The sequence below is a fragment of the Primulina eburnea genome, chromosome 18, assembly GCF_022965805.1.
Source record: "Primulina eburnea isolate SZY01 chromosome 18, ASM2296580v1, whole genome shotgun sequence".
In the NCBI taxonomy this organism is placed as follows: Eukaryota; Viridiplantae; Streptophyta; class Magnoliopsida; order Lamiales; family Gesneriaceae; genus Primulina; species Primulina eburnea.
In genome coordinates this window covers 14,466,683-14,472,623 of record NC_133118.1, presented here as the reverse complement: position 1 = coordinate 14,472,623, position 5,941 = coordinate 14,466,683, and the positions used below count along the sequence as shown (strand labels likewise).

Genomic DNA, 5,941 nt, shown 5'->3' with positions numbered 1-5,941 from the left:
GCGAGCTCCGTATAGAATGGCACTTATTGAATTGAAATAATTTTAAGAACAACTCGAAGATTTATTGGCCAAAGGTTACATCAGACCGAGTGTATCTCCTGGGGTGCTCCGGTACTGTTTGTGCGAAAGAAAGACGGTTCGATGAGATTGTGTATTGATTACCGGAAATTGAACAAGGCAACGGTAAAGAACAAATATCCCTTGCCTCGTATCAACGATTTATTTGATCAGTTGCAGGGTTTGTCTGTCTATTCTAAGATTGATTTGAGATCTGGCTATCACCAGTTGAGAGTCCGAGATATTGATATACCGAAGACAGCATTCCGAACCTGGTATGGACACTATGAATTTATTGTAATAGCCAAGCCTGGTGAACGGTACGGTTTAAATTTTCGTATGTTTATGGATTATTTGGTTTAGATGTTAAGAGTTGTGAGAGTTGTGATTATGGGTCATAGTATTGTTGGTTATTATTGTTTTGTGGCATTGTTGATATTAATTGATGGTAGTTGTTTTGTATCAACGTTGTGATTCGATTTTAGTTGCATAAGAGTTTGTTTTGGCCAAGACCAGACCGCACCCGCGGTGTGATAGTTACCGCACCCGCGGTCGTCAGTTTCAGAATTTTGGTTGTGTTGCCGAGGGCACACCGCACCCGCTGTGCATGTTGGAGCGCACCCGCGGTGCATGAACAGTAGAAGCATGTTTTCGGATTTTAAGTGATATAATGCAAGAGTTGGTCTCATTTTTCTCATTCTTTCTTCTCACTTCTCGATTCTTCTTCTCTTGGGAGACTAGGGTTCCAATTTCTCTCCTTTCTTTTATTTAATCCAACCTTCTTGTTGGTTAATTGTTGAGAGAACAAGGTTATTTTGGGATCAAGGAAGCTAAGGTAAGCTATTGGTGTAATTTATTCTTGGTTTAGTGTTGGAAGAAATCATGGATTTAGTGTTGGTGTTGGTTTTATGAATTAATTGTTATGGGTTTATGATTATTGAGATGTTGATGGTGTAATTTATGGTTTATTGTTGTAGGAATTCAACCAAAGGTTTAGAACCAAGTGTTCCAAGTGTTGTAAATGGAATTTCATTCCTTGTGCTCACATGATATTATATGTATGATGTTTCAATGGTTTTAATGTGTTATTCCCTTCCATTTGATTCATATTATATATTGATACACTTGATTGTATATTGGAGGCAATTGAATGTCTCAATTGTGTTAAAGGGAATACAAAAGATAGTATGCAAAGTGTTTGTTGAAATGCCAAAGAGAGAGTTCAAAATGATTTTTGGATTGATAGATACATAGTCAGAGATTGCATGCAATTAGTTGATCAATGACCATAGGCTTATATCCCTCAGAGTTATCGATTTATATCGATGTGATATAGGTACAGAGACAGAGATACTATATAGATATCAATCCAACAGAGAAAAGAGAAATACCATCTTATTGTTATATTGTTATGTTATTCATGTTCCAAGAGTTGAAGGTATTTATTGATTTCAAAGCAATGTTTTCAGAGTATGATATGTACATTGTTATGTAAGAGTTCCACTTGCTGAGTTTTATACTCATTTCAGTTAATTTCATGTGATGCAGATAAGAGCTATGGGCCGGGACGTTGATTGTGGGCCGGAGTCATATGCGTACCGAGATGGAAGGAAGAAGATTATTTTTGCAAGTATTTTGGGACATGATCACAAGAATGATATTTTTCTTTTTGTTATATCATTTTATTGATCATGTGTATACTTTTGATTATTTATGAAATGTATTTTGAATCCTTCTTCCATTTTAAAGAAAATTTTAATTTCCGCTGCTATTTTATTAAAACGGGTCAGAGGTGTCACATTTAGTGGTATCAGAGCACCGTTCTTTGGACCGATGAATATAAATTCGTCTACTTTCAACTGTCCGGGTATGTTTTCTTCTAAATCAATTCATTTTTATAAATTGATATGTATTATGTGAGCACATTGTAGAGTATGCCTCCTAAGAGGAAAGCCGCAGAGGGTGAGGATAGTTCTTCCTCTAGAGTTGTCGATGAGTTCGGCAAGTTGTCACTAGAAGAAAAACGCTAAATGACAACGGATTTTATCCGTTGTATTTTAAGGTGAAAAAGTGATGTTGTAAGCAGTGTTGTTAAAAGTCAGGACAACGACAACGGAAAAAATCCGATGTCTTAGATAACAAAGACAATGGTTTTACATTGTTTTTAAATGTTGTGTGATATGAGATACGACAACATTTTTATAACGCTTAATAACCGATGTGGTATATGAGCTACAACAACGTTTCTGCAACAAATTAAAAACGTTGTTGTTCTGAATTTACAACAACAGTTTGACAATGGATAAAAACCGTTGTTGTAATGCCCGGTTACTCGTACAAATGATTATAACGTGTTTATGTCGTTTAGTTTGTAGTTAATTACCTCATTAGATTTCACGTGATGAATGAAGTATCAATATTGAGATTGAACATGACTCTTATATTGTTCATGGTGTATTGAGAATGAATATATGTCAAAATAGTGATAGTAAGATGTGTACATAGAAATAGTGTAATGGAAGTTGTGGGAAATGAGATGTAAATATGGTAGTTCGTACGGGTTTTAGCATAATGATTTGAATATTGATCCAAATTGAGTGAGGCTATAACCATTAGAAAGCTAAGATATAATGCTACAACTTTCAAGTTTTGAGTTTTGTCCAAATCATTGTGGAACGTCCTAGCCGCAGGAAACGTCCGCCCTAGTGAACCTGTGCAGAAATAAAATGTGTAGGGCCGAGATTTACTCGCCCTAGCGGTAAAAAACGTCCGCTCGGGCGCTGCCTGCTGTATAAAAGGATAAGTTTCGACTTTTCTAAGCACTTTTACCATTCCTATCTTCTTCCTCAGCAAAAACACGAAGCAAACCTAGAAAACTTTCTCCCAAAAGCTCTCTTCTTCATTCCTTTCATCATTTTGAAGTTAGAATTAAGTTCTCCATCACAAGAACTTCCTAAGGTTGTAAGTTTTCTTCACTTTTAGTTGTTCTTTGTGTAGAGGTGTAACTTTCACTAGTATAAACATAGTAATTAAATTATTGATGTATTTGAAAGTATAGGAGCGAGAACATCGTCTCAAACCAGTATTCGTACACTTGGACTGTAAGTTGGTATGTTCTTGAAGTAATACATGAGTAATATTATGAATTTCAAATGCATCTCATTGTCTATTAATATATGTACATTGTTAGTATGTTTATTGATGAAAACATAGCACCATATTCCATTGTTATGTATTAAATATGTAAGGAACTCATGAATATTGATGATGGGTGATATGTCATGAACAAGAACATGAACATGAAAAGAAAAGGATTGATTTACATTATATAGAGCTTGTTGACATCATGGGTGGTTTTAAGTCCACCAAAGCTATTGGCCAATATATGTTCATGGGGCGTGGGGATGCCAAAGGTTGCTCCCTGACGTCCAACACAGTAGTAGCTATATAATAAAGCAAGCACGGTAGTAAAGGTCAACTAATGAGGCTCAAGTACAAAAATGAACATTGAAAATATGCTACGGTATGACATGTTCTTAAGATTCATTGTTGATCACGACTTGATATGTATGTTCCTTCGATGCATATTGATACGTACAAATGCCAACTTATTGTGTTTATAAACTCACGTAGCTCATGTATTACAGGATCAGGTAGTGAAGATGCGTAGGATGCCGGTTCGCCAATGGATGCTAGTGACGTGCCTCACCTCGACAAGAACCGGGCTTCTTATTGTATAGCTTCCGGATATGTATTATAATGAATTGAATGTCAGGGTTTGAAACAAGTTTTACAATGTTTATGTCTAGGGGTATGATGGTACAGAATATGTTTGTGTGTAAGAATACGATTATATATATATGGGTTGATGTTGTTGCTTGAGTTGAGTTTGTGTCTATGTATATATGAATGTTGTTGCTTGGTTTGGGCTTATACAAAATATAGGGACATCATGCCAAAATTTTTACAAACCGTCAAAGTGATGCCCCTTGTTTGATTTGATTCATAATATAGTTATATCATTCAAACCTTATTTTGTGGGGACCCGGGCTCTAATTCATCTTCTTGGGATTAAATGGATCATTAATATAAAAAGGGGTCAAATTTTCGCTTTTTACATTAACTCAAATGTAACTAAACAACATCAGTTATTTATTTATTTTACAACATACAAACATAATATACATGTCTTATTCTGTATGTCCTCAACTGACCAGTATTAAAATACAGTACATAATAAAAGACAACTACTGGTCCATCTGCTACGCCCGTGATCTCCACGCTATGTCCATCGCTCATCTCTGTCGTGATCCAGATCCTGCCCCACCTGTTGTTATGCACACATACAGACATAACAACAGCCGGAAAACCGGTGAGAACAAATCCCAGTATAAACATGTATACATGCAATAAAACAATCTAAAACATGAAACATGCTAATATGAATGTCATTCATATATAATCATGCAATGCGAGTCTAATCATGTCTAGATGCGACTCGACTAAAACTCTAGGGATCCCGTTGTGAATAAGACGTCACTGTTTGTCACCTACCCTACCAATCGTGGTGCTGTACGTCTTATTCCTAGATTTCGGCCTGATCTGTATCTGCGTCTACAATAGGGGCGGTGATCTTCCCCTAAGCTGTGATATCGCCGAACATCTAGTAGTCTGCCTGATCTCCAGACTGCCCTATCTTAATGCATGAATACAAAATCTGTAAACAAGCATAATGCAATGCTACATGATCTGTAAACAAAGCATAGCAAGATCTGCATATAAGTTCTATAAACAAATCTATAACAATCATAATCATATCAAGGTATAAACAATAAAACAAGTATGTGGTTTTGGTTGGGAAACTCAAATGTGATCTCATTTGAGTCATGATTCCCCAAACAAAACATGTACTATACCTTTCGTCGTAGAATCGCTGTCACGGTCGCCAAATTGAATCTGAAATGTAAATGTTGATACGCACTCTATCAATTTCTAATCTAAACCAACATATATCCAAGTCACTACGTGATCTCCATACATTTCGACGGCATAACAACGTAATTCTCGATACCGGTCAATCAAATTCTCAACAGATATCAACACTATCTTATTCTCAATCATAATCCAATACAATATTCATCCAAAACACAATATTTCTATCCCAATAATTCATAAATCATACTGAAATTCATAGGAAATAAATATGATATCATTTCTTTGATCCGTTTACGAATATATCATGCTCAATACGTCAAGAACACAATATAACTATCATATTCTAATTTCCTAAACATCTGAATTTCAAAACCTGTTGAAATTACATAAAACTTACATCACTTTGTAGCTAGTAACGAGAGGAGCTCAAAACCGCAGTCGGATTTAAATTTGGATGAGTAAATCTTACCAAAGCACAATTAAAGAGTCTAAGAAATGAAGTTTCTCTCCTATGAATTCTCGAACCCTTCTGCTGAAATGAAGAAAGAATCGAGACAATTCTATATATACTTTGCATGATTTGATACACATGGCTCATCCTTTGAAGCACACATCTCTCGCTCGGGCGGTCAAAAGTTACTGCCCGGGCGAGTAATGCTCGGCCCTCGCCCATTCCAGCAGCCTCGCTCGGGCGGTCAAAAACATCCGCCCGGGCGAGTGACTCTCGGCCCTCTTCTCCGAGGCATTCTCGCTCGGGCGGTCAAAAACGTCCGCCCGGGCGAGTCACTTTCTCCCAACACTATTATTATCTCAATTTAATCTTAAAATAGCCTGGTTATAATCATGTCCTCTCAAAATCAATAATCTCAAACTAACATGTTATAAAATCTTGGGCATTACATTTCTCCCCCTCTAAGAAATGATTTCGCCCTCGAAATCGCAGGTAAAT

The 5,941-nt window shown here is 36.4% G+C and overlaps 1 long non-coding RNA gene across 1 annotated transcript; it reads left to right on the top strand.

Moving 5' to 3' along the window:
* The first annotated feature begins 2,892 nt into the window (after positions 1-2,892).
* LOC140819325 (uncharacterized) lies at positions 2,893-3,871 on the top strand. Its single transcript, XR_012115202.1, has 3 exons — positions 2,893-3,015; positions 3,111-3,158; positions 3,705-3,871. It is a non-coding gene; the product is annotated as an uncharacterized lncRNA (long non-coding RNA).
* Positions 3,872-5,941: the final 2,070 nt, after the last annotated feature.